Source organism: Giraffa tippelskirchi, chromosome X (genome assembly GCF_054371585.1).
Source record: "Giraffa tippelskirchi isolate mGirTip1 chromosome X, T2T-mGirTip1v1.2.pri, whole genome shotgun sequence".
Lineage (NCBI taxonomy): Eukaryota > Metazoa > Chordata > Mammalia > Artiodactyla > Giraffidae > Giraffa > Giraffa tippelskirchi.
The window spans coordinates 103,159,298-103,182,948 of NC_137289.1; the positions used below are offsets into that span (position 1 = coordinate 103,159,298).

Consider the following 23,651-nt stretch of genomic DNA (forward strand, 5'->3'; position numbering starts at 1 on the left):
ACTAGTTATATACCTCATAATGTCAAAGGCAGCTACTACAATTCTAAAGAAAATATTTCTTCATTCAGAGGGTGCCCAGAGTTTGAACTACACCATAGTTTCTACATCTTTCCTGATTTGGAGTAGTTTCCCAAAATAGGTCATATTATTGGAAAACAAAATTTATGCTTATGCCAAACAGGCTCTAGCATTTTATAGATACATTTGTGCACAGCAAGAATCCTTGCTCTGTACACTGGGTGACCACAGAGAAATCAAGAGGCCATGATTACTAGTGGTGAGAGGAAGAAACATACTTAAAACTCACATAATCTGGAGGCAAGCAGAAACAGAGGTGGACTTGGTCGTGGTTTTCAGCCACCATTTGTTCCAGAAACACATTTCTTTTAAATAAGGGAAGTTTGGTCCAGTTTTGCAATGTTAATAGCTCCCAGTCTCTCAAACTTTTTTTTTTTTTTATAAGGATCATTTCCTGGCTAGCAATGAGTTAAGAAGCTGACCTCCAATTCTGATCAAATTTCTCACCATTAGTCAAAAACAAAACAAAACAAACAAACAAGCAAAAACCCTCCCCAAACAAACAACAAACAAACAAAAACCCCACACCAGCCAATAGAAGTTAGCGATTGCACAATTAAAGTTGAATGTAAATTATGCTATGTACAGACTGGTATACCCATAACTGAAATCATTCTGAGATTGTGATACACTTCTGTTGAAACATTTCCTCTATTTTATACCAATTTTCATTAAAGGAAAACTGATATGTAATTTTCTTCTTTATAGATATGAAAAGGAAGCAAGAAGGCAAAGATGGGAGAAACAGATGCTACCCGAATAGCAGCAGTGCCATTTGCCTGTTTTGGTCTTTGTACCAGCAACTCCCACACCATGGGGGAAATCCAGTTCCCGCCAGACTACACGATTTTCCTTGTAGTCAAGACTCACACAATGGACCCCACTCCTTTTCATGCCACTGCAATAACACAGACTGCTATTGTCAGGGGGACTTTCAAAGCCTCTATAAATATACTTCATTAGGAGATCCATACCATTCTTATCCAAGGATTGGACTGCCTTTTCAATATCATTAGCTTTAAATGAGAGGAGCACCTTCAAGACAATGCTGCCTGCTGGATCCTTCACTGCCTGACTCTTGGTGTTGATGTGGGCAGTTCAGAGTGCCTGTGTGGCAGCTGTCATTTTTCTTTGCTGCAGGAAGGAGTCCACCTCGTCCTGGTTGGGCTTGGCCTGCCCATTACCCCTGTCTTCCTCATCTGGGAACTTCTTCTCATCATTCTCATCCAAGTCCACTTTCTGGAAGCAGGCTGAGGACACTGTTCTTTGACATCCCCCATCCGGACCAGTGGTGAAGGCCTCCTCTCGATTCTCCCTTTACCTTAGCAAGCCCAGCCCAGCTGGATTCCACAGATTTGTGCCTCCCTGTTTGTAGACTTTTTGATGATGTCCATTCTGACAGGCATGAGATGATTCCTTGCTGTGGTTTTGATTTGCATTTCTCTAATAATGAGTGATGTTGAGCATCTTTTCATGTGTTTATTAACCATCTGTATGTCTTCTTTGGAGAAAAGTCTGTTTAGGTCTTTTGACCACTTTTTGATTGGGTTGTTTGTTTTTCTAGTATTGAACTTCATGAGCTGTTGTATATTTTGGAGATTAATCCTTTGCCAGTTGTTTCATTTGCTATTATTTTCTCCCATTCTGGACGTTGTCTTTTCACCTTGCTTAGAGTTTCCTTCATTGTGCTAAAGCTTTTAAGTTTAATTAGATCCCATTTGTTTATTTTTGTTTTTATTTCCATTACTCTGAGAGGTGGGTCATAGAGGATCTTGCTGTGATTTATGTCAGAGAGTGTTCTGCCTATGTTTTCTTCTAAGAGTTTTATAGTTTCTGGTCTTACATTAAGTCTTTAACCTGTTCTGAGTTTATTTTGGGGGATGGTGTTAGAAAGTGTTCTAGTTTCATTCTTTTACATTTAGTTGACCAGTTTTCCCAGCATCACTTGTTGAAGGGACTGTCTTTTCTTCATTGTATATTTTTGCCTCCTTTGTCAAAGATAAGGTGTCCATAGGTGTGTGGATTCATCTCTGGACTTTCTATTTTGTTCCATTGATCTATATTTCTGCCTTTGTGCCAGTACCATACTGACTTGATAATTGTAGCTTTGTAGTATAGTCTGAAGTCAGGCAGGTTGAATCCTCCAGTTCCATTCTTCTTTCTCAAGATTGCTTTGGCTATTCTGGGTCTTCTGTGTGCTAGACATCTTTAACAGAATTATAAATCCTGGGTGTGAGGCAGAGCCATGGGCAGTTGTGAGCAAAGGAGCAATATGAACTAACTTTTGTTTTAACATTATCATTCTGGATGCTGGGTTGATAACTGATTGTAAGGGCTGACTATAAGAACCAACTATAAGTAAGACCAAGAAGGAGGCTATTTCAGTCTTATGGGAGAAAAATAATGGTAGCTTAGACAAGGGAAATGGAGATGAGGGCAAGTGGTCAAGTTCAGAATATATTTTGGAAAAAGAGCCAACAGACCTTGATAATAGATTGGATATGATAGGTGAGGGAGAAGGAAAAGTCGAAGATGACCCCCACGTTTGGGATTTGCATGATTTGCAAAAAGTTATGTTCATGATGGAGCCATAGTCTGAGCTAGAGACCACTAAGTAAGCATAGGTTTTGGGGAAAGACATTCACACTGGGGGAACACAGAGAAGATTCCCCTACAGGGGAAAAGGTTCAGTTTCTTGTTTCTTTATTTTTTTCTTGCCTATCTGCAACAAGCTTCAAAAGAAGTTCATACATTCTACATCAAATTCCACTATCAGAGAATCTCTCCTTCATGTTGAATCATAGTATTTTCTGGCCTTTGTTAATAGTACAAATTATACCTGGGAAATCACATCTACTCCTATGACTTCAATTACCATTATTATTCTGAAGACGTTCAATGTTCTATCTATAGCTCTGCACACTTCTCTGAGCTCCAGACCCACATGGCCAACCATCTACTGGATATCTTCCCCTGGACATCTTACAGGCAACACAACCCTGCTATGAACCAAACCAAAGTCTTCATATTGCACCCTGTACATCTGTTCCTCTGCCCCAGTGTTCCCTAGGTGCGTGTGTCCTACTGGATATCCAGAGTCCCCTGACCAAAAAAAAACAAAGTCATCTTTGATTAAGATGAGCCCCACATCTCACCCAACACTGAGTCCCACAGATACTATCATCTTCTGCATAATGTAGACTGGTGGCTAAGATCGGGTTCTAATGCTGGCTTTTCTTGGCTTATATCCTGGCTCTGCAACTTACTAGTCACTTAAATTTTCTGTGCCTCAGTGCCTTCACCTGAAAAGTGGCAATGATAACAGTATTTATATCTACTTTATAAGGTTGTGAGTTAATCCGCATAGAGCACTTAGAACAGTTCCCTCTCACATAGGAAGTATTTAATGCCTGTTGGCTATCTGTCATAATGGCTATTATAATGATTTCTCAAATATCCCTCTTGACTGTCACTGCCATAGTATAGACCTCCTTCTTGCCTGAATCACAAGATCCTCCTAACTTTGCTGAATTCGAACTTAATATATGTGTCATGCACTGTGCAGGGCACTGCCATGACACAAGTTTATTAAATATGATTCCTATCCTTCTGGAGCCTGGAGAAGCAGGATAGCCTACATGTTCTCTGTCCAACATGGTAGCCACTAGCTTCAAGTGGCTATTAAACTTTAACTTTAGATTTAATAATATAAATTAATAAATATTAAAATAAATATATTTTAATATAACATCAAAAATTGAATTCCTTCTGCTCAATGTTATGTGGCAGTCTGGATGGGAGGGGAGTTTGGGGGAGAATGGATACACGTATATGTATGGCTGAGTCCCTTTGCCATTCACTCAAAGCTATTACAACATTGTTAATTGGCTATGTGTGTTAGTTGCTCAGTTGTATCTGACTCTTTGTGACTCCATGGACTGTAGCCCACTAGGCTCCTCTGTCCATGGAATTCTCCAGGCAACAATACTTCAGTGAGTTGCCATTCCCGTCTCCAGGGGGTCTTCCTAGCCCAGAGGTTGAACCTGGGTCTCCCACATTGCAGGCAGATTCTTTACCTTCTGAGCCACCAGGGAAACCTGCTATACACCAATACAAATTAAAAAAAAAAATTCCTTAGTAAGAGTAATCACATTTTAAGTGCTCATCAATCTGAAGTCAGGTTACTTGAAGTCAAGTGCTCATCAACTCAAAGTCAGGTAATAGGCTACTATTTACATCCCGGACCTGTCATTTCTAGCATTGTAACCTTGGGCAAAACATACAACCTATCAGAGCCTATCTTTTCATCTATTAAATGGGTCTAATAATAATAGTACCTACCTTAAAGGGTTGTTGTAAGGATGAAATGAGTTGATACTTACAAAGTGTTCATAATAATGTTTGATAAAGTTATTATTGTAGTTTAGCAGTAGTGATACTACACAAACACACACACATAAATACACACATCATCTCAGAGTAAAGCAGTATTACAGTTGATGAATCTTAAGGGCTAAGGGTTTAGTCTAGCAGTTGGTGCTGTATAAGTTCAGCATGGTGCACTGGAACCATTGTTAAGCTAGGATTCTGGAGAATCCAAGTTTGAGTTCTAGTAGTGGTTTTAGCCATGATTATAGAATATGTTTTCTATGTAACCTTGGGCACATTTTTTTCCCCTCACTGGCCTCAGTGGGTGATTGGACAGCTCTAGGTGGTATCTCTGCCCTACCAGTTGAAGTGGGCTTTAAGAGAAAGGATCCTGTTTCAAACAGCATAAAGAAGCTAAGATAGATAAAAAAAAAAAAAAAATTGGTACATCTGTCCATCAGCAGATGAACAGATAAGGAACTTGTGGTACATATATGCAATGGAATATTACACAGCTATTAAAAAGAACACATTTGAGTCAGTTCTAATGAGGTGAAGGAAACTGGAGTATATTATACAGAGTGAAGCAAATCAGAAAGAGAAACACCAACACAGTATATTAACACATATATATGGAATTTAGAAAGACTGTAACTATGATCCCATACGCAAGGCCACAAAAGAGACATAGATATAAAAATCAGACTTTTGGACTATGTGGGAGAAGGAGAGGGTGGGATGATTTGAGAGAATAGCATTGAAACGTGTATATTACCATATGTAAAATAGATGACCAGTGCAAGTTCAATACATGAAGCTGGGCACTCAAAGCCAGTGCTCTGGGACAACCCAGAGGGATGGAGTGGGGAGGGAGGTGGGAGGGGAGTTCAGGATAGGGGGCACATGTGCACTGGTGGCTGATTCGTGTCAATATATGGCAAAAACCACCACAATATTGTAAAGTAATTATCCTTCAACTAAAATAAATTTTAAAAACTTGGTATATCTGAGGGATAGTAATTAAAATCACCATTTATCAAGTGTTAACTCTGCACTGGACATCATATATGCACAAGCTGAAATCAAGATTGCCTGGAGAAATATCAATAACCTCAGATATGCAGGTGACACCACCCTTATGGCAGAAAGTGAAGAGGAACTAAAAAGCCTCTTGATGAAAGTGAAAGAGGAGAGTGAAAAAGTTGGTTTAAAGCTCAACATTCAGAAAACTAAGATCATGGAATCTGGTCCCATCACTTCATGGCAAATAGATGGGGAAACAGTGGAAACAGTGTCAGACTTTATTTTTTGGGGCTCCAAAATCACTGCAGATGGTGATCGCAGCCATGAAATTAAAAGATGCTTACTCCTTGGAAGGAAAGTTATGACCAATCTAGATAGCATATTTAAAAGCAGAGACATTACTTTGCCAACAAAAGTCAATCTAGTCAAGGCTATGGTTTTTCCAGTAGTCATGTACGGATGTGAGAGTTGGACCGTGAAGAAAGCTGAGTGCCAAAGAATTGATGCTTGTCAACTGTGGTGTTGGAGAAGACTCTTGAGAGTCCCTTGGACCTCTAGGAGATCCAACCAGTCCATCCTAAAGGAGATCAGCCCTGGGTGTTCATTGGAAGGACTAATGTTGAAGCTGAAATTCCAATACTTTGGCCACCTCATGTAAAGAGTTGACTTATTGGAAAAGACCCTGATTCTGGGAAGGATTAGGGGCAGGAGGAGAAGGGGAAAACAGAGGATGAGATGGCTGGATGGCATCACCGACTCGATGGAGATGAGTTTGTGTAAGCTCCGGGAGTTGGTGATGGACAGGGAGGCCTGGCATGCTGTGATTCATGGGGTCGCAAAGAGTCGGACACTACTGAGCAATTGAACTGAACTGAGCTGATTTCATTTAATTCTCAGAACAGCCCTGTGCCTTAGTTTTTATCCTCATTCAGCTAATGAAGAAACTGAGGCTAGAGAATCAAGGGTTTGGAAAAGCAAAGCCACTGTTCACTTTCAAATAGCCAGTGGTGAGTGGTAAGGTAGACATTCAAACTCAGGTCTGCCTGGCACCAAGACCACATTCTGAACCATTCTGTCATACTGCCTAGGAGCTTAATGAAAGTGAGGGGGGCTGGAGAGGTGGGACAGAGCCACTTCAGTATAAGGCATGGGAGGGGAAAAGAACGGAAATAGAGACCTGTTAAAAGTCTGTTGCATTATTGATTGACTCTTCTTTATTTCTTCTGTGTGTGTGTGTGTTTGTCACACAATCGTGTCTGACTCTTTGTGACCCCATGGACTGTATAGACTTTAGCCTGCCAGGCTTTTCTGTCCATGGAATTCTCCAGGCAAGAATACTGGAGTGGGTTGCCATTTCCTTCTCCAGGGGATCTTCCTGCCACAGGGATCAAACCCAGGTCTCCTGCATTCTAGGCAGATTCTTTACTGTCTGAGCTATCAGAGAATTTCTTCTATGTCCTTGTTAAACATTTCTTGCATTTTCTCAATCCTTGTCTCTAGTCTATTTATCTGTGATTCCATTTTGTTTTCAAGATTTTGGATCATTTTTATTATCATTATTCTGAATTCTTTTTTCAGGTAGACTCCCTATCTCTTCTGGAGAGGGTGTGGAGAAAAGGGAACCCTCTTACACTGTTGGTGGGAATGCAAACTAGTACAGCCACTATGGAGAACAGTGTGGAGATTCCTTAAAAAACTGGAAATAGAACTGCCATACGACCCAGCAATCCCACTGCTGGGCATACACACCGAGGAAACCAGAATTGAAAGAGACACGTGTACCCTAACATTCATTGCAGCACTGTTTGCAATAGCTAGGACATAGAAGCGACCTAGATGTCTATCAGCAGACAAATGGATAAGGAAGTTGTAGTACATATACACAATGGAATATTACTCAGCTATAAAAAAGAACACATTTGAGTCAGTTCTAATGAGGTGGATGAAACTGGAGCCTATTATACAGAGTGAAGTAAGTCAGAAAGAATAACACCAACACAGTATACTAACACATATATATGGAATTTATAAAGATGGTAATGATGACCCTATACACAAGACAGCAAAAGAGACACAGATGCAAAGAACAGACTTTTGGACTCTGTGGGAGAAGGCAAGGGTGGGATGATTTGAGAGGTAGCATTGAAACATGTATATTACCATATGTAAAATAGATGACCAATCCAAGATCGATGTATGAAGCAGGGCACTCAAAGCCAGTGCTCTGGGACAACCAGAGGGATGGGGTGGGGATGGAGGTGGGAGGGGGTTCAGAATGGGGGGGACACACGTACACCTGTGGCTGATTGATGTCGATGTATGACAAAAACCACCACAATATTGTAAAGTAATTAGCCTCCAATTATCTAATTAAAATAAATAAATTAATTAAAAAAATACTGCTGCATGCAGGTGGGAAGTGATAGGGGCCCTGAACTGGTGGAAAAAACCGAGGGATGAAAGAACAAAACAGATGGAGGAAATCCCACTGCCACTATATCACTCTATCATCAATTGTTGAGGGTAAGGACTATCTTTTCCATCTTTGTATCCCATATAGACACACACACAGCACAGCACAGCACTTAGCACACAAATTCGCTGTTGATTAAATGGATTCAATTCAGTTGAATTCACAAGACTTGGTGATTGATTTGATCTAAGAAGAAGACCAAGATGGCTTCCAGGTTTATAACTTAAGTCCTAGGAAGAATTCTGAAGTTCTTCTCTGCGGAGTTGCAGAGCACTCAGAGCATATTCTAACTACCTTGCTTCCCCTCCTAAGGTCTGTCCTTGGCAGGGCCCCATCTAGAGTAATGCTCGCCTTCTCTCCCAATCATCTAGCCCTCTGGGCTGGGAAGAAGGCTGTTTCTTCTGAGGTCCTCCCTTCCGCTTTTCCTGGCCTGGGCAGTGAGTCCCTCTTCATAGTATTTGAATCAGAGGAAACAGATAGACTGAGGAAGTGAAGAAAAAACAGGCTGCCTGGGCTCTACAAGCCAATGTAAACACTCAGTGGTTTCCTGTTGTTGCAGCCCAAAGCGTCCCATGACATCATTCCTGTCCTTTCCAGAACACACTGGCTTGGCCCAGTCTGCCAATCTGCCCAGGGCTGAGTGGCAGTCGCTCCCCTTCCCCACCAGGATTATATCCTCCGGAACTGGAGAACTTCTCTGAGCCAATCATTTCCCACCTGCCCAGCCAGTCATTTAGGTCTTTCTAGCCCTATAAGGTTTTGGAGGCTACAGGCCGGACATGCTGTCCCACTTCCCAGAGGCCCAGTAGCTTTTGGGTCAGAGTAAGATTTCCTAAACTGGAAAAGTTATTTTACTTCTTTTAATGGAGATTTGGAGTCAGGAGAAGGGGGAGGGGTGTAACACACAGACTGTGAGACAGGCCCTAACTGCTTCCTCCCCTCTCTACTTCACCAAAGAGCATACAAGTTTCTGTTCTCAGTGTTGGTCACAAATTCCTAGGAACAGAATTGTAAAGGCCCATTTAAGACCTCATAGTCTAATCTTTCCATGGTAAAGATGAGAGCACTAAGGCCCAGAGAGGGAATAGGAACCGGTCCCAGTCACGTCATTGGTCAGTGCAGCGTAAGCCATTCACTCCAGAGGTCTGAACCTGAGCTATCTCAATCCTGAGCAGCATAATGTGGTTACAAGAGCTCTTGACAGGAAATTCAGAAACCAGGGTTCAAGTTCTCATTCCGTTATGAGACCTTAGATAAATTTCTTTCTTTTTTTTTTTTTTTTTGATCCTTGGCTTATTTCAATTCAAGGCAACACAAACCTATTGACAGCCTACTCGGCATGGTGGAACTGATGACTCCTGGGGATGAGAACAAAGCATGATGAGAAGACTCCACATTTCACAGGTTGAAATGAAAAGAAAATGAAGTAGATGATATAAACTCTAAGTGACGTAAAGCCTGTGGACTCCATGCTTCTGTCTCGAGGCATAATCAAACCATAATCAGGGGTCTGGGGTCCTTCAGGGCTGCAGCCCCCTCCTCACTTCATTCAAGGCATCAGAGTACCCTCATTGAGCTGGGGTTTCATTTGCAAAAAATCTCCCAGTTATGGTCTCATTTAGCTGGAAACATTTGCATAGATAGGTGGTAAGGCCCTAAATTCTTGTCTGGAAATTAAGCCAAACACATTATGGTAATTCCTACAGCCAGCAGTAATTTGATTTCAAGCTGTTGCTATGCCATGGAGCTCAGGAAATTTGAAATACCTGTTTTAATCAATCAATGTCATCAGAGTCTAGATTAACAAGTAGAATACAGAAGCACATATAGGGAAAAGGATGACTATTCCTGCACCCAAAATTGCATAAGACAATGTTAAGTCATTCTGTTAGTCAACAATTTAACCTCAGCGTGGATTAGACAAAACACAGAAAACATAGACTCATTTAGATGACTGGAGACACACATCCATACACAGATGCAGGAAACTGCACAGGCATATTGGGAAACACAAAGTAACACACATACACACACTCTCAGAGCAACAGACACACAGGAAAAAAAAAAAAAAGACATGCACATATACATGTGCATGTGCAAGCTTGCACTCCAATGGGAAAATACAAAAAAAGACACCTGTCTGGGAGTTCTGGGGGGCTACTTCCTTAATCTCTTATTCATCTTTATCCTTCCTCCCACAATTGTCCTAATTTAAATCCTATAAGTGTATTTTTTCCAAAGAAGCCTTAGAAAGCATCATCTCATCACCACATCCATAGCCATTTCCACTCCACTGCATCAGATTCTCATTACTCGTCTATCATTGGACAACAGCAAAGATCTTCTATCAAGGTTCCCTGAGGCCAGCATCTTTCCACTAATACATTTTCCCAGAGGTTGCCTGCCGGAGGGAATCTTTCTACAGCTCAGCCCTTTTGTTGTCTCATCTCTGCTCAAAAATCCTTCCTTTTCTCCCCACTGTCAGCACAAGCCAACCCAGGCACCTGACATTCATGGAGTGAACAAAACCTGGAGCTCCTTGTCTCTGTTCATGCCCTCTGACCTCCATAAAGCAGATGGCACTTTGCCCAGCCCCTTACCCATGCCCACACTAAGCTGTCCTGTCCTTTGTGTTATTCACTTGAACTAGAACCACTCTCTCTGCACTTATTAAAATATTATTCACATTAGATTTTCCTGGGTTGTTTGAAGTTTTCAGAAGGATGACTCCAATTTTGCCATTACAAATTTTTTTTTAATGTTTTCACCCTTTAAGGTCCAACCATCAAGTAACCTTTTCCATAAAGTCTGCCTCCAAAATCACCCAAAAGCACTGTATAAGAGAACTTACCCCATTCAGCTTTCATGGATATGTGTGTCTTAGTCCTCAGAGGAAAGCTGATGGGGGAGAAGGACAAAATTCCCTCATGCTTGTGCCTCCTCTGGGGCAAAGGATGTGCTGGCACTCTTCTTGTGTTGCTGCATTACCCACAGTCCAGCAAATACAGACTGACAAAGCCCAGGCCTCTGGAGTATCATTTCAGTCTCTTTTTGAATTACCTTAACTCAAAAAGACTCATGGGTTTGCGTCTTGACCCTGCCACTAGCTTGTTGTGTGACTATGTGCCTTGGGCTTAGTCACTCAGTCATGTCTGACTCTTTGCGACCCCCATGGACTGTAGCCCACCAGGATTCTCTGTCCGTGGAGATTCTCCAGGCAAGCATACTGGGGCGGGTGAATCGAACCTGGGTCTCCTGTATTGCAGGCAGATTCTTTACCAGCTGAGCTATCAAGGAAGCCCAGTCTCAAGCCCTCTCCAGCCTCATTTTCTTCAAGAATACTTCCAGTTCTGGATTCTATTATTGCAAGATGCAGGATTTTATCCAGCTACTCTCATGAGGACATCAGGGACCAGGTATGTCCTGTATCATTCTCTCTTTCTCTGCCACCTCCCCCTATCCCCACTTCTGCCTGTCTCTCTCTCCTCTCTGTTCCCCATTTTCCTTTCTCCTTTCTGTCCCCCTCTCTTCTCTGTATTTTTGTCTCTTTCTCTCTCTCTCTGGCTTTCTCTCTCCTTCCCTTTCCCTCTCTCTCCCCTTTAATCTTTGTTTCTTTTTCTTCTCTCTTCCTCTCTCCCCTCTCCGCCCTTCTTTCTCCTCCCTCTTTGTTTCTCTGCCTCTCCCTTTCCACCTCTCTTCTGTCCCTCTGTTTCTGATTCTGTCTCTCTATCTCTGCCACACCGCTGACCCCAGAGAGTGAATCTGGCTGAATAGCTTCTAACTCAAAACAGCTCTGATACTTCCTGAGTGTTGCTGGTGGGTAGAGGTAGAAATGAGATCCCTCCAAGGGCTCAGGATACTCACATTCCTCACCTCTCCCCTCGGAAAGTTCTCACAGAGCTAAGGCAGGCAGCAGGATGACGGGTCTCATAGCAAACTTAGCCGACTCCTACCCTCCAGCTTTTCACCCAAACAGAGGGCATTGCCCACGGACCACAAAGGATCCTCATCTCCTAGATGATCTGAACCAGAGGTTCTTAACACCCAAATGCTCCATATTCCCATTCCCCAGCCCTATCACTTTTAAAAATTTATTTATTTTTAATTGAAGGATAATTGCTTTACAGAATTTTGTTGGTTTCTGCCAAACAGCAATATGAATCAGCCTAGGTATACATATGTCCTCTCCCTTTAGAACCTCTCTCCCATCTCCCTCCCCATCCCACCCCTCTAGGTTGTTACAGAGGCCTATTGGAGTTCCCTGAGTCATACAGCAAATTACTATTGGAAGAATACTGGAGTGGGTTGCCATGCCCTCCTCCAGGGGATCTTCCAGACCCAGGGATTGAAACTGCATCTCTTATGTCTCCTGCTTTCACAGGCAGGTTTTTTACCACTAGCGCCACCTGGGAAGCCCCTATCATTTTACAGATGTGAAAATGAAGGCCCACAGACAACAGGGAAGGAATAGCCCAGCACTCCACAGTAAAGTAATGAAAGAACTGGAACTAGAATGCTGGTCTCCTGAAGCCTAATCAAGCGCCCTGAAAAAATTATAAAATTGATTCAACACCATCAGTTGAAAGCCACTTTTCAGAGCATTTTGCTAGAAGAGAAGGCTGAGGATAATGATGGGTGGACTGGAGACTTGATAGATATTCAGATTGTGAATATTCAAAGACAGGGTCCAGATCTTCATCTCCAATGAAAATTCAATACAGTGTCTGATACTGATGAATAAATGAGGAAGGGAGCTGCCATCAGGGCAGTTGGGGGCTGCTTCTTCTGGGGCTCTGGGTGTTTATGTGGGAAACTCCAGAAACTTGGAAATCAAAGAACCAAAGGATTTAGTCTCAGTCTATTCTAAACATGTTCAGTCAAGAGTTCCCCCCTCATCAATCCCCATAAATCAGTTTCTCTTTGTAAAAGGAGTATATCTGCCTCATCTGGCTCCCTGGGGCTTGGAGCAGTTACAATGAAAGAAAAACCATAGATAAAAACTTGACAAAAACAAGACAGCACCCTACAAATGTGATGGCTGGGTGCTATGGTGATGTCCCAGCTAGCAGTTATGTTCTAAGTGGGGGCAACTCTAGGTGCCAAATGAGTCATCCTCACACTCTCAAAGCCAGAGGCCTTGAAAGGGGAGAAATGAGGTAAGCCTTTCGTTAGGTTTTTTTTTTTTTTTTTTTCCATGAAGAGGAGCTGGAACAAAGATGGACAGAGCCCACCCTCCTCCAACACACAAATATACTGTGCCCCAGATTCCAGGCTTCTAGGGATTAAATGTCCAGCTGAAGCAGGTATCTGCTATATAATTCAGAGATACCAAGTCCCCAAGCCACTGGGGCTTCTGAGAGACTACAAGTCAGAATCCTCAAATTCTCCTCAGTCTCTATCCTACAGCCAGCCTTGGACTCTAGTTCTGATTGTAATTAATTTATTCTGTGACATTAGGAGGATTGCATTCCCTTTCTGAGCCCTTTTCATCTATAACATACAGGATAATCTAGATGCCTAACATTATCTTTCAAGGGTCCCGAAATAGAATTTAGAATATCTGGGTTGCAGTCCTCACTCTGTCACAACAACTGTATGACTTCAGACAAGTTCTTTCCTAGACCTCAGTTTCTGCAACTATAAAATGAGGCATTTGGATTAAAGGCTTAGTTCTGTGTTTCAAGAGTTCTGGACAGAGATTCAGAAAATCTGAGTTCTAAATCTAATTGCCAGACCAAATCATTGTCTGAGTTTAAACTGGTCTCATCCTTTCACTGGAACTGAATTTCCCCTATCTATATCAGAAAAGGATTCAAATATAAGTTGTCTAAACACACTCTGATTTTTTTTTTTTTCATGCCATGCAACATTTGGGATCTCAGTTCCTCCACCAGGGAACAAACCCGTGCCCCATGCAGTGGAAACACCAAGTCTTAACCACTAAACTACCAGGGAAGTCTCATACACTCTGATTATTATAGCCTAACAGTGGTTTTAGAATTTTTCAAATGCTAAAAATGAATTGAAGGGAGGAGACCACGCCCTGAATAATTTTTCATAAATTAGCAGTGGCTGCCCTCTATAGGTCATACTTGAAAGCACAGGCCCAACCATTTCTTGACCTGCAGAGGCTAACTCTGCCAAAGAGCTGAGGCAGAAGTGGGACACAAGAAAACCAGATGCTTCACTAGCAAAAGCCAGACACATAAACTAGGGTTGGCCGGCAGACTTTCTAGTCTCACCCTAATGAGAGGGATCCAGACAGAAGTGTGTGCTGGGAGATTGTACCTTCCTTGATAGCCACCAGTAGCAAGAGCCTTTCCAGCTGTACAGAGGCCATGGCCAGTGGGATCTCTGCCATGGATAAAGTAGGTAGATTTGAGAGAATGTGGCTCATGTGTTTGGGGGTAGACTGTGACTGTGAAGTAAGGATGAGTATAAGTTAATTCTGTGACTGAGAAGTTTTTGTACTTCTCAGTCAGCAAAGAACTCTTCTTAACATATAGGAGCTGCAAAAATTAAAGTGTTTAGCATCCCCATCTACTTCTTGCTCTTCTCAGAGTAGAAGTATTTCATGCATTTGAAGAACACCCAGTATGACCTTAGCACATAAGTGAGAATCTAAATAATAAGGAGAATAAATACTGAAAAATGCTCAGTATTGGGGAGAAAGCCCTAAAGTTCAAAGAATTTATGGTCTTCGTTTTAGAGTTTTGCTACATTTGGGACAATCTGTGGACTCATTCTTGCAGGGCATTATGTGCTGGAGGCTTAGGAAAAATTCAGATATATGGTTCTGCTACAGAAATAGGCACACACTAAATCTTTTATTGCTGTCATTCTATGTTTCATTATAGAAGTACTAGGCAAGTCACAAAACCCTATACTCCCTTCCCCCTATCTTGGTTAAAAAGTGTGACCATCCAATGTAGATGCAAGAGTGAAAACGAAGATGGTGTTCTCCTGTGAAAGAGGTGGTTGCAGCTCTAGTTCTGCTCTTAACTCACAATATAAACCAGGTCAAGTCCCACTCCCTCTCTCTGGGTCTCAGTTTCTCCATCTGAAACAGGAGGAGGTTGGACTTGATGAGCCCCAGACTTCTCCCAGCACTGACATTTTATTTGCCTCTTTTTACAATGTTCTGTGACATTTTCTTAGCCAAATATAATCCAGCCATTCCCTAAGGTCTTCCAAAGTTCTCCTAACATCTTAAAAGATGTAAATCCTACCTCAATCCCATCATCCCATTTCTACCACTGTTGCTGCCTATGACGGGATACAGTCTTCTCTACTTTCAGTTGGAAATTCTAATCATCCACTTCTGATGCTAGTGAGTTAACAAAGATTGATACAGTATTCCTCTGAAGTGCAGAACTCTCAGCTCTGCCACTACTTCTGCATGCCTTTTGGAAAATCGCCTCCCTTTGCTACACCTCATTTTTCCCATTCTTAACTTAAGGGCGATGGACTAGAAGGGTCTCTGAAAGCAGTTAACTGTTCTAAAAATCTTTCACATAAATCACAGCAGGATCCTCCATGACTCACCTCCCAGAATATTGGAAAGAAAAGCAAAACTAAACAAATGGGACCTAATTAAAATTAAAAGCTTTTGCACAACAAAGAAAACTATAAGAAAGATGAAAAGACAGTCTTCAGAAGGGGAGAAAATAATAGCAAACGAAGCAACAGACAAACAATTAATCTCAAAAATATACAAGCAACTTCTGCAGCTGAATTCCAGAAAAATAAACCACCCAATCAAAATATGCGCCAAAGAACTAAACAGACATTTATCCAAAGAAGACATACAGATGGCTAACAAACACATGAAAAGATGCTCAACATCACTCATTATTAGAGAAATGCAAATCAAAACCACAATGAGGTATCATTTCACGCCAGTCAGAATGGCTGCTATCCAAAAGCCTACAAGCAATAAATGCTGGAGAGGGTGTGGAGAAAAGGGAACCCTCTTACACTGTTGATGGGAATGCAAACTAGTACAGCCACTATGGAGAACGGTGTGGAGATTCCTTAAAGAACTGGGAATAGAACTGCCATATGACCCAGCAATCCCACTGCTGGGCATACACACCGAGGAAACCAGAATTGAAAGAGACGCGTGTACCCCAATGTTCATCACAGCACTGTTTATAATAGCCAGGACATGGAAGCAACCTAGATGTCCATCATCAGACGAATGGATAAGGAAGCTGTGGTGCATATACACAATGGAATATTACTCAGCCATTAAAAAGAATACATTTGAATCAGTTCTATTGAGATGGATGAAACTGGAGCCCATTATACAGAATGAAGTAAGCCAGAAAGTAAAACACCAATACTGTATACTAATGCATATATATGGAATTTGAAAGATGGTAATGATAACCCTATATGCGAGACAGAATAAGAGACACAGATGCATAGAACAGTCTTATGGACTCTGAGGGAGAAGGTGAGGGTGGGACGTTCTGAGAGAATAGCATTGAAGCATGTATATTATCATATGTGAAACGGAACACCATTCCAGGTATGATGCATGAGACAAGTGTTTGGGGCTGGGGCAGTGGGATGGCTCAGAGGGGTGGAATGGGGGGTGGGGGGTGGGAGGGGGGTTTGGGATGGGGAGCATATGTGGGCCCATGGCTGATTCATGTCAATGTGTGGCAAAAACCACCACAATGTTGTGGAGTGGTTAGCCCCCAACTAAAATAAATAAATTTATTTAAAAAAATTAAAATATAATAAATAAATAAGAATCTTTCACTTCTAGGTAGTGAGAAGGTGGAGATTGTCTTTGATTGTTTTGTCATACTCTTGATCTTTTAATTCATTGCTTCTTTTAAAATTAATTAATTAATTTTAATTGGAGTCTAATTACTTTACAATATTTTAGTGGTTTTTGCCAAACATCGATATGTTAAATGGAAACCTCTGCCCCATCAACCTCATACCTATGATAAGAGTTTCCACCACCATGCCCTAAACAGGAAAGTCAGAGTTCCATTGTTGTGTTGTGTGTGTGTGCTCAGTCATGTCTGACTCTTTGCAGCTCCATGGACTGCAGCACAATAGGCTTCCCTGTTCATCACCAACTCCCAGAGCTTGCTCAAACTCATGTCCATCGAGTCGGTGATGCCATCCAACCATCTCATCCTCTGTTGTTCCCTTCTCCTCTTGCCTTCAATCTTTCCCAGCATCAGGGTCTTTTCAAATGAGTCAGTTCTTCGCATCAGGTGGCCAAAGTATTAGAGTTTCAGCTTCAGCATCAGTCCTTCCAGTGAATACTCAGGGTTGATTTCCTTTAGGATGGACTTGTTGGATCTCCTTGAAGTCCAAGGGACTCTTCAAGAGTCTTCTCCAACACCACAGTTTAAAAATATCAATTCTTCGGCCCTCAGCTTTCTTTATAGTCCAACTCTCACATCCATACACGACTATTGGAAAAACCATAGCTTTGACTAGACGGACCTTTGTTGGCAAAGTTATTTCTCTGCTTTTCAATATGCTGTCTAGGTTGATCATAACTTTTCTTCCAAGGAGCAAGTGACTTTTAATTGCATGGCTGCAGTCCCCATCTGCAGTGATTTTGGAGTCCAAAAAAATAGTCTCTCACTGTTTCCATTGTTTCCCCATCTACTTGCCTTGAAGTGATGGAACCAGATACCATGATTTTAGTTTTCTAAATGTTGAGTTTTAAGCCAACTTTTTCACTCTCCTCTTTCACTTTCATCAAGAGGCTCTTTAGTTCTTCTTCGTTTTCTGCCATAAGAGTGGTGTCTTCTGCGTATCTGAGGTTATTGATATTTCTCCTGGCAATCTTGATTCCAGCTTGTGCTTCATCCAGTCCAGTATTTCTCATTATGTACTCTGCATATAAGTTAAATAAGCAGCCTTCCATTACACTAACTCAATTCCTGGACCTGTCTCCTTCCCTTCCCAATCCTGTTCCCACACCAAACAAAAAGTTCTTTCCTCGTCAAGGTGTCTGTAAGTGATAATAGTTTATTGTGTGGAACACCACAATAAAGATAAAAAATTACTTTTTATCTTATCAAATGATTTGCCCACACATCTTGTCAATTAGTTTAGTACACTACCCCTATCCCTGTCGATACCCATAATCTACTGTCAGAAAAACAACAGATGGACCCTGGAATGGGGACTTCAAAGGATATTTTATTTAAAAGCTTTGTGTAAACAGAATTATGCCCACAGCTTCAGCAACTGTGAAAATTCAGTTCAGCCTCCCAGCTTAGCCTAGTTGCCTGGGGTACTTCCTTAGACACCTCTGCAGCTTCACCTGAAGTCAGACCTAAGGGAGTCCCTTCTCTCCTTCCTGGAAGCCTGTTCCAATAGAGGTGTGTGGTTGTGGGCACCACAGGAAAAGCCAGGAGGGAAGAGCATGCAATAGTAGAAAGAGAAGGAGGGGGGAAGGAGAAGGAGAAGAAAAGGTAGGAAGGTGGGAATATTCAATAGTAGCAAGGATTGAAGGCAGACCCGTTGTTAGTACTGAAAAGTGTTTGGAAGAAATAAAAAACAAAAAGAATTGTAAATGAGTAAAAGTCCAAAATTATGTAAAAAATCTTGAAGTGGAAATCACTTGCCTATTCTTATAAACTCCTTCATGGATCACAGGATGCCATGGTGAAGGCGTTGCATAACTCAATGAAGATATATATGTGCCATGCTGTGCAGGGCCACCAAAGACAGATGGGTCACAGTAAAGAGTTCTGACAAAATATGGTCCACTGGAGAAGGAAACAGCAGAACCCCACGGACAGTATCAAAAGGTAAAAAGATATAATGCCAGAATATGAGCCCTCCAGGTTGGAAGGTATCCAACATGCTGCTGGGGAAAAGTGGAGGGCAATTACTAATAGCTCCAGGAAGAATGAAGCGGTTGGGCCAAAGTGGAAATGGCACTCAGCTGTGGATGTGTCTGGTGGTGAAAGTAAAGTTTGATGCTGTAAAAAAGCAATATTGCATAGGAACCTAGAATGTTAGGTCCATGAATCAAGGTAAATAGGACATGGTCAAGCAGGAGATGGCAAGACTGAACATCAATATCTTAGGAATCAGTGAACTAAAATGGACAGGAATGGGAGAATTTAATTCAGATTACCATTATATCTACTACTATGGGCAAGAATCCCTTAGAAGAAATAGAAAAACCCCCTCATAGTCAACACAGAGTCTGAAATGCAGTACTTGGGTGCAATCTCAAAAACAACAGAATGACCTCCATTCATTTCCAAGGCAAACCATTCAATATGACAATAATCCAACTCTATGCCCCAACCACTGATGCTGAAGAAGCTGAAGTTGAACAGTTCTATGAAGACCTACAAGATATTCTAGAACTAACACCAAAAAATATGTCTTTTTCACCATAGAGGATTGGAATACAAAAGTAGGAAGTCAGAATCTAGAAGAACAGGCAAGTTTGGCCTTGGAGTACAAAGTGAAGCAGTGTATGTGCTAAGTCACTTCAGCTGTGTCCAATTGTTTGCAACTCTATGGACTGTAGCCTGCCAGGCTCCCCTATCCATGGGGATACTCCACACAAGAACACTGGAGTGGGTTTCCATGCCCTCCTCCAGGGGATCTTCCCCACCCAGGGATCAAACCTGCATCTCTTACAACTCTTGCACTGACAGGCAGTTTCTTTACCACTAGTGCCACCTAGGAAGCTCCAAAATGAAGCAGGGCAGAGGCTAACAGTTTTGTCAAGAGAACATGCTGGTCATAGCAAACACCCTTTTCCAACAACCCAAAAGATGACTCTACACATGAACATGGCCAGGTGGTTAATACTGAAATCAGATTGATTATGTTCTTTGCAGACAAAGATGGAAAAGTTCTATACAGTCAGTAAGAACAAGACTGGAGCTGACTGTGGCTCAGATCACGAATTCCTTATTGCAAAATTCAGACTTAAATTGAAGAAAGTAGGGAAAACCACTAGGCCATTCAGGTATGACCTAAATAAAATCCCTTCTGATTATACAAGGGAGGTGATAAATAGATTCAAAGGATTAGATCTGGTACACAGAGTGCCTGAAGGACTATGGACCAAGATTCATAACACTGTACAGGAGGCACTGACCAGAACTATCCAAAAGAAAAAGAAACGAAAGAAGGCAAAATCGTTGTCTGAGGAAGCTTTACAAATAGTTGAGGAAAGAAGACATGTGAAAGGCAAGGGAAAAAGGGAAAGATATATCCAACTGAATTCAGAGTTACAGAGAATAGTAAGGGGAGATAAGAAGACCTTCTTAAATGAACAATGAAAACTAGAATCAGAAAGACTAGAGATCTTTTCAAGAAGATTGGAGATATCAAAGGAACATTTCATGAACAGACAGGCAAAAACAGTAAAGACTTAACAGAAGCAGAAGAGATTAAGAAGAGATGGTAAGAAACAAAGAACTATACAAGAAAGGTCTTAATGACCTGGATAACCACGATGATGTGGTCACTCACCTAGAGCCAGATATCTTCAAGTGTGAAGTCAAGTGGGCCTTGGGAAGCATTACTACAAACAAAGCTAGTGGAGGTGATGGAATTCCAGCTAGCTATTTCAAATCCTAAAGGATGATGTTGTTAAAGTGCTGCACTCAGTATATTAGCAAATGTGGAAAACTCATCAGTGGCCACAGGACTGGAAAAGGTAAGTTTTCATTCCAATTCCAAAGAAAAGCAACGCTAAAGCATGTTCAAACTACCATACAATTGCACTCATTTCACATGCTAGCAAGGTTATCCACAGAATCCCTCAAGCTAGGCTTCAACAGTACAGGAACTGAGAACTTCCAGATGTACAAGCTGGGTTTTGAAGAGGCAGAGGAACCAGAGATCAAATTGCCAACATCCGTTGGATCATTGAAAAAGCAAGAGAGTTCCAGAAAAACATCTACTTCTGCGTCATTGACTATGCTAAAGCTTTTGGCTGTGTGGGTCACAACAATCTGTGGAAAATTCTTAAAGTGATGGGAATACCAGACCACCTTACCTGTCTCCTGAGAAACCTGTATGCAGATCAAGAAGCAACAGTTACAAATAGACATAGAATGACTGACTGTTTCAAGTTGAGGAAAGAGTACAAGACGGGTTCATATTGTCACCCTGCTTATTTAAGTTATATGCAGCATACATTATGAGAAATGCCATGCCAGATGATTCACAAGCTGGAATCAAGGTTGCCAGCAGAAATATCAAGAACCTTAGATATGCAGATGATACCAGTCTAATGGCAGAAAGCAAAGAGGAACCAAAGAGTCTCTTGATGACAGTGAAAGAGGAGAGTAAAAAAGCTGGCTTAAAACTCAACACTCAAAAAACAAAGGTTGTGGCATCTGGTCCCATTACTTCATGGCGGTTAGAAGGGGAAAAAGTGGAAGCAGTGAAATATTTTGTTTTCTTGAGCTCAAAAATCACTGCAGACAGTGACTGCAGCCATGAAATTGAAAGATGCTTGATCCTTGGAAAGAAAGCTATGACAAACCTACACAACATATTAAAAAGCAGAGAAGGAATGGAGACACAGATGTAGAGAATTCACTTGTTGACACAGTGAGGGAGGGAGTGGGACAAATGGAGAAAGTAGACATTGTAAAGCAATTTTACTCCAATTAAAAAATAAATATATAAAAAGAAAATTAAAAAAATAATATATATTTTTTAAAAAGCAGAGACATCACTTTGCAGACAAAGGTTCTTATAGTCAAAGTTGTGGTTTTTCCAGTAGTCATGTATGGATGTGAGAGTTGGACATAAAGAAGGCTGAGCACCAAGGAATTAATGCTTTTGAATTGTGGTGCTGGAAAAACCCTCTTTGGAGTCCCTTGGATAGCAAGGAGATCAAATCAGTCAATCTTAAAGGAAATCAACCCTGAATATTCATTGGAAGGACTGATGCTAAAGTTGAAGTTCCAATACTTTGGCCATTTGATCCAAAGAGCTGACTCACTGGAAATGACCCTGTTGCAAAAGATTGAAGGCAAGAGCAGATGGGGTGACAGAGGGTGAAATGGCTGGATGGCATCACTGACTCAATGGACATGAGTTTGAGCAAACTCCAGGACATAGTGAAGGACAGGGAAGCCAGCGTGCTGCAGTCCATGGGGTTGCAAAGAGTCGGACATGACTTAGCGAATAAACAACAACAACAACCCACCTAGAGGGGGTTTTAATATCTGCAAAATAGCTTAAATATTCAAAGGCCCCTTTATGATTCTAAGGAGCATTTGTGCCAGGAGCAGTACAGAGAGCAATGGTATAATCTGGCTATGCCTGAGCACTACTGGTGCTGTTCACCCACAACAAATTAGAAATCCTTAGCCAATCACCATTAATATCCATAGGTGACTGATACTGATATTTTATTCCCAACACCACTCCTAATTCCCCCATCTAGACCACTGTCTAGTTAGGGCATTGGGATTAGGTGATGGGAATGGAGAATGTGTTGAGAGGGGGATATAACACCAATTTAGAAAGAACTATCCTCTATCCTTCCTGGTCACTCTAGAATTAAAAGAAAAGCCTAAGGTGGGGTGGGGGGAAGCTGAAGCCTAGCTGGCCTTGTCCCTAAGCTTCCTCCTTCAGGATGCCCCCCCCATCCCCAATGATGGAGAGGAGTCTACCCTTCAGGCCATGGCTAGCTGATCCTGATTAGCAGGGATTGCCATGATCTGGGACTACTCTTGAAGGATTCTTTGCCACATCCAAAGCTAGAAACTCTCATCTGTAACCAAAAACTGACAAGAGGAAGGAAAAGAAACTAGGATACAACCTTCTAGATCACTGGACTATCACAGGTTCCCACTGGGTCTTGGTTTCTGGCAAGCCAGGGTTACAGCAGAATAGCTCTGAAAGCAGGCGAGGAGCACAGGCACCAGCAAGACACTGGTGTACATGCCAACAATGGCAGTGACAGCAGCACTGAGCTGGCCCAGAGTAGAGAGAGGGTCAACTTCTCCATAGACAACAGCGGTGAGAGTTATGACAGTCCACCAGAGACATAAAGATGTCTCCAAAACAAGGCTTACACTGCCCCAGGGTAGACATACACACGCACTCCCCATAGAGGAAGAGTAAGCCAAAGAATAAGATCCCAGCCACCCAAATCAGGAGAAAGGCACACATCTACCTCCAGGAGGAACAGAGTGTATGAACCAGGAACTCAATGGCCAGGAACTTGTCAAAGAAGCCCAGGAGATGAACCAGCTTGAGGACATAGAGAGAATGCATGGCCTTGAGCATTAGGCTGAGACAGGGTTGCCGTTCAGTTTTATTATCCAATACCCATTCCACCAACACAGGGAACAGGCAGAAGATGTCAGCTAGATTGAGAAGACTACACAGGAAGCATACCTTTTCAGGACAGGAAATGGCATAGGCAAAGAGTTCAACTCCAAACCAAAGGGCACAGAGTAGTTTCAGGTAGAGCAAGTGGGGGGCATGATGATAAATGAGACCATTTTTCTGCTGCTGCTGCTCCCATCCATGTCTCATAGGAGGGAAGTTGCCAGAGAAGTAATCCAGCTGAACCCCTGTCTCCTGGAAGAAGATGACCAGAGGACACATGAGAAAATGTGGAGATCATGGAAAGGCACTGGGGAAAAACAAGCATGTCAGAAGTACCCCCATATACCAACCATCCTACCTCTCCATCTAGACCCCCAAACTTCTTCCCTCCCAA

The 23,651-nt window shown here is 42.0% G+C and overlaps 1 long non-coding RNA gene and 1 pseudogene across 1 annotated transcript in view; both read right to left on the minus strand.

Annotated features, from left to right (window-relative positions):
* The window catches only part of LOC145536365 (uncharacterized), a 124,725-nt gene that overhangs the window by 30,672 nt on the left and 70,402 nt on the right, over window positions 1-23,651 (minus strand). The gene's annotated exons all lie outside the window — the stretch shown is intronic.
* LOC145536488 (actin-related protein 2/3 complex subunit 5 pseudogene) lies at window positions 918-23,200 on the minus strand (annotated as a pseudogene).